Source organism: Canis lupus, chromosome 1, assembly GCF_048164855.1.
Source record: "Canis lupus baileyi chromosome 1, mCanLup2.hap1, whole genome shotgun sequence".
Lineage (NCBI taxonomy): Eukaryota > Metazoa > Chordata > Mammalia > Carnivora > Canidae > Canis > Canis lupus.
Genome location: NC_132838.1, coordinates 14,038,638 through 14,050,207, shown reverse-complemented (window position 1 = coordinate 14,050,207; position 11,570 = coordinate 14,038,638). Strand labels below are relative to the sequence as shown.

General features: G+C 37.8%; 1 long non-coding RNA gene across 3 annotated transcripts in view; it reads right to left on the bottom strand.

Annotated features, from left to right (window-relative positions):
• Window positions 1-1,130: 1,130 nt before the first annotated feature.
• LOC140630579 (uncharacterized) overlaps window positions 1,131-11,570 on the bottom strand; it is a 54,787-nt gene continuing 44,347 nt past the window's right edge. For 2 of the 3 annotated variants that reach the window (XR_012028301.1, XR_012028303.1), the window contains 4 exons: window positions 7,853-8,120; window positions 6,769-7,030; window positions 5,806-5,863; window positions 1,131-2,806 (listed from right to left, as the gene is read on the bottom strand). This is a non-coding gene — a long non-coding RNA (uncharacterized lncRNA). The remainder of the gene's footprint in view (window positions 2,807-5,805; window positions 5,864-6,768; window positions 7,031-7,852; window positions 8,121-11,570) is intronic. The other variant, XR_012028305.1, reaches the window with a different exon arrangement.

Genomic DNA, 11,570 nt, shown 5'->3' with positions numbered 1-11,570 from the left:
TTTTGCCACAAGAGGGATGGCCTTGCCCACTGCTGAGGGCACAAGTCAGGCAGTCTGGAGCAGAAATCATTCATTGTCCCTTCTGGCAGCCAAGCGGCCTGAGTTAGCAGAGAACCAAAGAATTCAAAATTTTTCCTTGCTGCTTGCCCTACAAAAATGGAGAAAATCCCTTATATTTTCATCCCCTTAATGATTCGCCGTTACAACATTCAAACGCTTAGCCAGATGCTCACAGTTGCGTGCTCTTTTGGTGAAGAGGAGGCGGGCCACTGAAGCTACAGCAGAGGGCGCCACTCATGCAGAGCCCGCGGATTGTGGAACAGCTCTGACCTGTGATACAGGAAACTGCCAGGTCAGCTCAGAGCAGCAAGGGCTCACTCTCCACTCTACGCTTCCATCTCCACTGGAAACCAGCAGGCTGCTCAGTTCTTCAAAGTCCTACTAGAAGGCTTTTTAACAAACATTTAGAAAGTTCGACATTGTAGAAAGTTCTTCCTAACCTTGAGCTAAAGTCTACCTCTCCATAACCATTGTTCCTTTCATCTTCTTAAGAGACATACATAAAAACTATGTTCTCTTGCACGTGTATTTTAAGAAAGTTGAAATACCTCCTCGGTATCAGCTACTTCTTTATCCCATTTCTACAAAGCAGGTTACATGTACTCACCCTTTAAATATTTGAAGAGAGTTGCAATGTTTTATTTCAGTTGTTCTCTGATAAAGGTTTTAAGAAACTATGGTTACACCTTGGGTTAGTCAATAGGACTTTAGGAAGCTTATTAACTCTTTGTGGAGAAAATGATAGAAGCTACTGAAATCTCAAAGAGATACTGTGAACATCAAATCAGATATTATTTGTGTATATAACTTGACAGTAATTACCTGTTATATGAATTTAATCATTATCTTTGCATGCTTGTGAGTAACTAGCAGTTTTAACTGTCTGCAAATGATGTTAAGATCAGTCATTAATCCACACATTCATTCTTCATTCAACAAATACTTATGGCCTTCCTACTATGTTTCACAACTGACAATGTAGGGATGAACAAAATGAAGTACAACACAAATGAATAAACTTGAATTATTATTATTATTATTTGTAAAGATTTTATTTATTTATTTGAGAGAGACAGAGATAGTGACAGAGAGCATGAGCAGGGAGAGGGGCAGAGGAAGAGGGAGAAGCAGGCTCCTCACTGACCAGGGAGCCCAATGTGGGGCTCGATTCCAGGACCCCAACATCATAACCTGAGCTGAAGGCAGACACTTAACCAACTGAGCCATCCAGGTGCCCAATTCTGAATTATTCTTAAATATCTTTTTTAAACCTTCAACTTGCATTCTATCACAGTGATTATAAAGGTAAATATATATTCAAACACATACACACCTAGTGCCTGCACCCCATCCCTCACGCTGTAACACCCAGACTCCTGCTTAAGAGCAGATGAAAGATTTTGGTTTTCAAACTCACCTTTCCTCTTTGAAATAATACCTTTCTTTTATGAGAAACAAAACTGAGAAACAGATAAGAGAAAGGTGCAATGAATTACAGAAAGTTCATAAAAGGTAAACAGCTTACCATTCATGGCAAGACATTGATTTCCTATGGCACCATGTGGTCTCTTGTAGAAGCATTTGAATAGCCTTTGAGAATAATTCTTTGTTTCCCATTGTAGGTGCTTCACTTGAATGAATTAACAAGAATGCAAATTCTTTAAACACAATGGTATGTATAGTTCCTATTTCTGTTTTCGTTTCTCTTATGGCAGTTTATCTTTAGTCTATGAGGAATAAAGGTTTAAGGCAATAAAGCAGGTTATTTATTCCACATATCCTTTGAGTCTAGAATATAGACGTATATAGTCAAACTCCTGCACATGCAGTGTTAAAACTATCATCTTGAGTTTTGGAAACAAGAGATGATGACATTGTCAAAACATTGAAGGAGAGACAGTCTAAGAAGGGTTATTCCTTTCCTTGAACAATAAGTGCAGAAGGGAGTTTAGAAACAGAGCGACTTCATAATGGAACCCAAAAGCTACCCAGACAGTAGAAGTGCCTGGGCCATAGTGAGTGCTCAAAATATATAAATATATTATTTTTTGAAAAGGTAACTAAAGATGGCTTATCTTTATAAGTTTTATTTTTAAATGCTTTTCAACATTAGTAATTTCTAAAAAACAAAGTAATGTATTCCTTCATTTATGTAAGGGGATCTATAGCTTTTTAGATGTGACCTTCCCACTATTATCTATGGTGGACTACTAAGATCAAATTTCATTGCCCAGAATTCTTATTTATTATAAAATATAGCAAACATATTTTCTCTGATGCCCGCTGTACTAAAATTAATATGTCCATATGAATGTGTGCCCTGGGCCATCTTGTGGAGAAGACAGGCAAGCTCTGCTCAGTGACCATTGTCCCTCATGCCCATGAGGTGATGGTGACACGCTGTGGCACCTGCTCTCCAAGCATGGTCTCATTGTCAGACAACACAGTCAGTGAAAAGCAAAAATTCTGATATGTCCAAATAGTGGAACTAGTAGACTTTGATTGCATTTTTTTTCTGGAATTGCATGTCTTAATGCAAATGCAAGATCCTCTTGAATAACCTCAGCTGATACCTAAATGGGTGATACCAAGGTTCCTGTTCAAGTATTTTCTAGCTTCACCCTAGTGTGAACAAGAAACAAAGATCCTTTCTTCACACATTCAAGCACTTCCCTTGGAAATCAATACGTCCAGTCAAGTCCACATGGCAAGTGGGATGCTTGCAGAAGCAGCCCATCCATTCCTCCTGGGGAGTTAAAATAAAACATGTTTCCGTAAGTAAGGTAGAAGCCTTTGCTTCTTTCCTTTAATTTATTCTAGCACTCTTTGTGTTTTCAAAACTGCAGGAAAATAAAAAAGATATATACTGAGATAGATATTGCTATATAAAGAACATACAATGTATTTCATAGATGTGTTTATTTCATATAGAAGGGTTTAGGACTCTAATTTTCAGATGCTAATTTGTGACATGTTTAATCATCTTTCAGATAAGCCCAGATACATAGTTTATAATTAAAAACAACAACCCTGACAAAATTTTGATATTGGTAATAAAAAAGGAATTGACATTTTAGAACCTAAGATATCTGACACTAATTGCTGAGGACACTCATTCTCTTGTCAGATTATCCTAATTATGCTGTGTACCCTCAGAAGCTGGAAAGAAAGAGAAATGTCTTTGTCATTGAAATAACATCCTATAATAATTTTAGTTTTACTTCACTATATGCCTCAAATATGACAAATGTATATATTTTTATTAGTTGTGCTTAGTCCTGCATACTTGCATTTTATATATTTCTGCCTTTATTAACGTATGATTTTTACTATGTATGGGGTAAATGTATTAAAATCATGATTTATTTGCTATGTCTCTTCTTTTTCTCTGCTGACTTTATAGGAATATTTAGACTATACTGAAAAATTATATAAACCAAAACCTGAAAATTTGGATTTCAAAAATAATTTAGAAGAAGCCATGATGCAGATTAACTCATGGATTGAAAATAAGACAAAAGAGACCTAAGACTTCTCCCTCTTAATCTTCTCCTTCCCTTCTTCTTTGGAAAAATTTACATTCAGTGAAATGCTCCAATTTAAAAAAGTACACTTGGACAGTTCTGGCAAATGCATATGAAGACACAAAACATGCCCATCGTCCTGAAAGTTCCTTCATGCCACCAAGCAACCACTGATTTGATTGTATTGTCAGAGGTTAGTTCTGTCTGTTCTAAAGTTTTAAATAAATGCAAAAATAGAGTATGTACTTTTTGTGAACTGCTTTTTTCTTTTAGCATATATTTTTTAAAGATTTTATTTATTTATCCATGAGAGACACACAGATCGAAAGAGAGAGGGAGAGACACAGGCAGAGGGAGAAGCAGGCTCCATGCAGGGAGCCTGACGTGGGACTTGATCTATGCTGAACCGCTGAGCCACCCGGGCTGCCGAATTGAACCATTTTACATTCTCACTAGCACTGTATGAAAGTTCCAGTTGCTCCAAATCCTCTCCAATTTTAGTGTTATAAATCTGTTTCATTTAACTATTTCAGTAGGCTATAGTAGTATCTCATTGTGACCTTAATTCACATTTCTCTGATAACTAATGACATCGACTATCATTTTTCATATGTCTCTTAGCCCTTAATACGTCTTTCCTTATTAAGATTTTTCAATTGGGTTGTTTTCTTTTGGTTGTTGAGTTGTGGGAACTCTTTACTAACAATTATTTGGAGACAAATAATTTTGTCAGATGCATATATTGCTAATATTGTCTCCTAGTCTGTGTCTTGTGTATTTATTTTCTTAACTGTTTTTTTTTTTTTGATGAACAGAAGTTTTTAATTTTAATGAAGTCCAATTTATCATTATTTTTCTCTTATGGCTTGTGCTTTCTGTATACTCTCTAAGAAAGTTTTGCTTATCCTACGGTCACAAAGGTATTCACTTTTTCTTTTCCATTTATTGTTTTAGTGTTTACATTCAGGTTTATGATGCATCTCAAATTGACTTTTATGTAGGAGGTGAAATAAGGGTAAAGGCTCTGTCTTTTTTCCATGTGAATAACTGGTTGTTTCAAAATCATTTGTCGATAATCTAAAGACATTTTTCCTTTCATAAAATGAAAACCCATGACAGTTACTTATTAATTTTACTATTGAGAAGCGAGGAGGCATAAAAAGCATAAAATCTTTCTTCTGCAATTTCCCAGTGATCTCTTTTGCTTGATTTGAGCAGAAAGTCATTGTCAGATGACAGTGGTGATCCGTAAAACCACCTACTCTGACATTCATGTTTTCAGCAGAAGAGGAGGAGAAATGTCACAGGAAACCCAAAGCTGAATGGTTAATGTGTTAGTATCTCTACACCATCTCTTACCTGGGTATCTCAATCATCATATGAATTAATTCAATTTTTTAACTTCAACAGGATTCCTAACTTTTAAAATCCCTTTCCTATCTGTTAAATGGTGGTGCTGGTGAATACTCTTACAATACTTCATCTACATCACAGACTGTTCTGAGTCTTCACATTTATAACATCTACTATCTTATCTAATTCCAGTGGGAAGAATTCCTATCCCATGACTGATCAGTCATGTTTCTCTCTGTAAAGGTGAAATGCAGATCCTCTTGTCACCCAATAGCCTCACAGCATCCCATCATCAAGTGCTGGTTAACCCATCTCTGTGCCTTTCAGAGAGACCACACTAAAGCAGTGGCTTTCAGGTTGGATGAGGTAGTCTCGTGTCTTTATTTTACTCTTCAAGGTAATCCTCAACAATTTTGGCCTTAAAATATGTTGAATTGTTTCTGGCTTTCGACATGTAATTAATTTGCAAGCAACTATTCTAACTGCATACTCAAACAAGAGCAGAGTTAATTTACAAAATGTTGCTTTTGCTATTAAACCTTTCTTCTAAATTCTCCATAGTTTTTTTTACCCTACCTGAAAATACAAACACTATTTTTTTTGGCATGACAAGTTGTAAAATTAAGAAGTATAACATATAGACCTCGAGAAGGTTTAAAGCAGGTTTGGGCTTTGGGGTAAACTTAAATCATTATTAAACAATTCACTACTTGCCAACTGGAAATGAGGTAGGTGAAAAAAAGGAATTAACACTTTCAGAACTAGTGGGCAGGTCATTTGGAAAATGGGTGTGATCTTCAGTAAAGCCAAACTGGTGAACAAGATTCACAATCACAAAAAAAGGTTTCAGATGTTGTCTTGCTCCTACCTCCAGTCTATTCTTCAGTTTTTTTTCTTAGCGTCCCATAGGTGTCCAAGATATCAGGCTGCAACCAAAATAAGACATGTTATTTAATAAGAAATAATGGATTTGCATAACTCAGTCCCTGAAGTATCAAATGTGTTTATTCTCTCAAATGTACTAGCAACAAATGCCTGAAATTACTGGTCAACTTAAATTTTGTTATAGTCAACTATAAAAATAAAGAGGGTTTATAGTTCTGAATAAAACATTTTTATGCAAAAGAAATAGTGAATGACTTTAAGGAAAAAAAATAACCTTCAAGCCAGAGTAGTCACATCTGGAAGTATCTAGTATTCTCTTTCTAAAGAATATTGTCAGCACATATTGGGGTCATAAGACATAGAGTGAAATTATGTTCCTTTTTATTGCTGATGGGTTTTTTTTTAATGCAGATTCCAGGGCCACCTTCCTGATGATTCTGATTTGCAAGAAGTGCTTGAGCATTTGCATTTTTAAATAGCCCCTGTAGGTCATTCCAAGGATCAGCCCAGTTGGGGGACCTCAGAATAAGGAAAATGCAGTGGAGATTTTAGCAGGATTCATAGAGAAATATTTGAAGGGTAAATATACCCAAAAGGGGATGCATCTACCTTAGGAAAGAATTAGGCAATTGGAATCTTTAATTTCTCAGTAAAATCTGGTCCATTTGATTTACATACACAATGCAGGGATCTTTATGTCATGTTACCTAGTCTGTCATACAGACAAACATAAAATATGGTTAGGGTCTTAACTAAATTTCCTTAAAGGAGCTTCATTATATGCAACTCACCTAGCACTTCACTACATTCTTAGCTGTTTTGGACTACTTTGTACCATGCAACTTGATTCTACAGATTAGTCCAGATTAGTCACATTTTACTTGATCTGGAAAGATTTCTAAGTTCTGTTCTCGAAAGGGCCTATTTGACTTTTAAAAAATTTTACCGATAAGATCTTTTGGTGCATTTTCCCTGGCTCTTTGAAGTGAATTAACTGCTTCTGGGCATCAAACACATACAGTTGAGTGAAAATAACATATTGAGAGACACTCTGTACTTCAGGGCCTGCTTTGTTGAGACGACTCCTCCTTTCAAATCATTGCAACAGTGATCACTCAGATATTTCTGCTGAAAGATGAACAGATTTCGTTTTGGTCACGCAACACGGGCAGTGATGGAGGATGACTATAAGCATGAATTTCCCATGCCTGAAATGGAACAGCAAGAAGAAATTGGCTCTGTTATTTTCCTGGTTTTTCCTTCTACAGCCCCAGAGCAAAGCAGAGCAGAAAATGCAGCCACAACGACACTTCAGACCTGGCTCTGTAAGGGAGCCTTGGGCACAGGTCCTCGCAATGCCCACCGCCACCAAGGGCCACCTGAGCATGGTCGTCGTGCTCTACAGTGAGGACATCAGCCTGGGACAGGGGAACCATTGGCCTTCGCAGCCAGAGCCACAGGAAAAGGCACTGCTTGAGGATTCCATGCCAAAGGCTTGGGGCTTTAAAATGAGCACCTGAACAACTACTTAATGCAGTGCGATGTCCACTTAAAAAAATAAGCAGAGGCCCCAAATGAAGTAAGTACATGCCCTTGCACTGGGACTTGCCGCTTCCACTTGTATAAGTTTTAGGCTTTCAAAGCAGCCATGCACATTTCCTCTTTCATCCCTCACAGCTGGTCATCGGTTTACGTGTATTTTTTAAAAAAATACTACGCACTGATATCTCTTTTGGACCTGCTGCCAACCAATTAAATTGATTTTCACCAACACCCGAGGCCTAAATGCACAAACTCAATGCTCAGGCTTTTCCCTGCGCTTCCTTCTCAGGTACTTTCCCCTGGGCCCCACCTGGATGTTTTGCACCGCACTGTGCTGGTGTGTTCTTGCTCCCAGCATTGAAAGGATCTCTCCCCTGTAGCTTTCTTTAAATTCCTCTCTTTCTTCCTTTTCTTCTGCATTTTATGCATCTTCCAAGTTCACATTGTTCCTACCTGTTTCTCTCTGGCTACAGACTTCTCATCTTCACCTTCAACATTTCTTCATCCCTGGTGGCAAGGATCCTCAGACACTGGCAGCCCATCACGGGGAGGAAACGCGGAGACCAAGCCATGATTTGCTCAGTTTTTCATAGCAACTCATGTCTGTGATGCCATGATAGCCCAGTTCCCTGGCCTCTCGGCCTGTTCTGGCTTGATGTTTAAGTTGTTCAGACGCACCATGAATATGGATGAAAATCAAAATCTCAGTCCTTATATAAAAATATATTTCTACATAAGAAATGTGATTGCTATGAGCTGTGAAGAAAAATAAGACAGACAAATAAAACCTTTCTGATAAATGAGGTTTGAGTTACAGCTAATTAAAAATTATTAATGCTAGATAGATTTATTTTTACAGACTTCCTTTCCCATGGTTAGACAGTGCATGAATGCTGAGTCTATAGGTGGTGACATTGAAATCTGACCATGGTTTTTGCCACAAACTCACTACAGGGCTGTGGGTTCAGCAGTTAATCTCTCCAAACCTCACTTTATACACACTATGAGGACGTTACAGTAAATGATTCCTATGGTTCTTTTCAGCTCTCAAATTTGATAATCTTATGAAAGTTCAGTGAAATAGCATCCATCTACTATAAGCTACATGATTACATTGTCAGTACCTTGTGGTGTGCTTCAATATCCTTAGTATGCGTCATAAAATTGGAACATATAGAGTAATGTTAAGATCTCTAAGAAGTAAGCAGATTCTGAAGTACAATCACAGTTGGATAAAATGATCTTAAAGAGGGAATGGGTGGAATTAGTAGGTCTTTATGGTCAACCAATTTTTTCCTATTATGATACCTCACATTAATTCATCTCTGTGCATGAAGACAGTCATTCCTGGTTTCATAAATGAGTTTGATTGGAGGCAGGATATGGTGGATGTCAATTCCATGCAAAACAATTTTTTTTTTTTTTTTTTTTTTTTTTTTTTACTGCTAGAGATGGCATTGATTGATGTCTGGTCAGCCTACTTCCTGATAGATTCCATCCCCTCAAATCTAATGAGCTACAAAAACACTTAAATCTCTTCCCCACAAGGACAACTGGAATGAGGAGAAGCCAGAGAAGGTGCCCTGTGAAAAGCAAATAAGGAAAGAGGCCCTGCATTAGGAAGTGTGTTGGTTGTCTTACAATATTTTGTGGCCCTGTGAAGAACAAGTGGATAATGTTGTGTAGCTCCCTGAATGAGAACAAAAATGAATAGGTGGGAATTACAGGGAAGGAGATTTATGGTCAAATGGGAAGGGCATTTCTTGCAAGCTTAGCTGGGCAACCATGAGCCTGGCTGTTTCATAAAGAGGTGCACTGACACAGAGCTTCTCAAGCGGGTGCTTATTGGTGTTGCCAATGCTGTGAGACACCTTCCTCGGAGATCTCTTTCAAATGTAAGATTATTTGATTCTAATCATTTGCAGATGTTGTGTTGATCTCTATGGATGCCTAATAAGAATGTTGGTTTGAGTTGAGGTAGAAAAGTAAGTTGGTCAGGCTAGAATTATAATTTATGTCATCAAAATCAGAGGATCTCATGTTCCAAAGGAGTCTTTTTAATGTGGTTGAGAGAAAAAGGTAGGAACTTACATATAGTGTGCAGTTATAATACATGTTGTACTATTTATAAAGGGGTCATAAAAAGAAGAAAGTAGAAATTCCCTACGATGATTTATTTGGGCATGTGCCAGGCACTCACGCGTGTGACTTCATGTAATTCTCATCAAACCCCTAAGAAGCAGGACTTACTGTTTCCTCCATTTTAGAGATGGGAAACTGAAGCTTAGGCTTAGTAATTCAACACAGAAATAAAAAGTGACAGACTGGATTTTCAAACCCAGAAAGTCTGATATGAGACCCCAGACCTTGACCACAATCGACCCAGACTTATTTACTGGTTTGTGTTGTGAGACTCAGAGTCAGGGCCTCTGTGGTGGAAAATGAAGCAGAGAGGAACAGAAAGGAGTCATTTCCTTCCTTTCCTTTCTCGTGGGCATGGGCACAATTTAGAAATAACATTTATAGAGGATTTTCAAGTTGACAAAGCAGTTTCATACTTGAAATCATTGCATAGGCAAGTGTGCTCATTCTCTTTCCTGTGTTTGTCTCCACATAGCTTCCACTTCTCTTCATCACACTCTTCATTCTTCTGGCTTTTAGGTGCTCATCATCTCAGGTCTCTCACCAGGGGACCCTGAGAATGAAATGGAATGAGCCCAGGATTCCATGTCAGAGATTCCAACTGGGCATCGAGAAGCCAACAGGGTTGTGGGAGGCCCCCACCACTTGGAGCTCAATCTCCTTCCTATGCAGAATGGGCTTTCCAAGTCTGTCTCCTTCAGTAGGCTGCTGGGAGACTCACAAGTTAACACACAAGTAAGGGCTTGATAAATTGTTAACTTTAAAATTATAGAAGTGCCTGGGTGGTTCAGTAGGTTAAGTGATTAAGTAATCCAACTCGTGATATTTGGCTCAGGTCACGATCTCAGGGTCCTGGGATCGAGCCCAGTGTCAGGCTACATGCTCAGTGAGAAGTCTGCTTGAGGATTCTCTTTCTCTCTCTCTTTCCCTCTGCCCCTCCCCATGCTTGTGCACTCCCTCTTTTTCTCTCAAATAAATAAATAAATAGATCTTTAAAAATAATAAAATTACATGCTGCCAAAATGCACAGCTGTTTGGGAGCCCTGCACAAAGAATGCTCTTTGGGGCATCCCTTCCTGTGTTGTGTCTCTCTGCTTCCTCCCTCTTAATTTTGCTCCTTCTTCATGTTATCTGCAGGCTTGATTATCTAATGCCAATCCCTTCCTTACCTCTGTGGTGTCATTTTGCAGGCATTCTGCATTTCTAGTTTTTATCTGATGGGAACGATTCAGAGAAATGGTTTTGAACACTTTTCTTGGATTTTTAAAATTTGAATTGTATCTCTCCTTTTAAGTGAGTTGGGGACAACTCCTTCAATCCCTTTGCTCATGTCAGAGCATTGTTTTTTTAGCTTTACCATTTGAATTTAAATTTATTGATATAATAAACCTAATATTAAACACTTCCCTTAATCCATTTAAATGGTAACTCGTATCAGGTGAATCATTCCAGTGATGCTGATACATTGTAATGAAATTGTTTCTCAATCTCCACTACCTCCCAATTTAGATTTTAATTGCTTTAGGTTAGATATAGCAATTATTTTGACAGGACTGAATAAAAATTCTGTAATGTGTAACCACTGAGGAAATATTGGTGATGTTGTACTATTAAAAATTTATTAGTTGCTTAGAGTGTTTTCCATCGAGTCACTTTGCACACCCTCTGTGGTTGGTACACCCTAATAACACATTCCCAGAATTTGTTGTAAATACCTTCCATTGTCTAAGCAGACATTTGAGTCATCATAGTTTCCAAATGAAGTACTGTCAGAAGCAGCCAAAGATGTATGAGAAGACAATTAATGGTGGACAAGCCAAGGAAGTAATAAATAAAAGGTGGGGAGGAAGGACAAGGTATATAGTAACATAGAGCAACAATTTAACTATAGGTTTTTTTTTTCATTGTAATGCTGAGATTTTTCTTCTTTTTAAAAGTTGTATGTCCATGCCTCTAATCAATTATGCAGGAAAAAGAAAAAAAGAAAAAGAAAGGAAAGGGAAAAAAGTATAATTGGGGAAAGTGGGACTCACACAGTTCTGTGAAATGTTTTCTAAAAAAAAA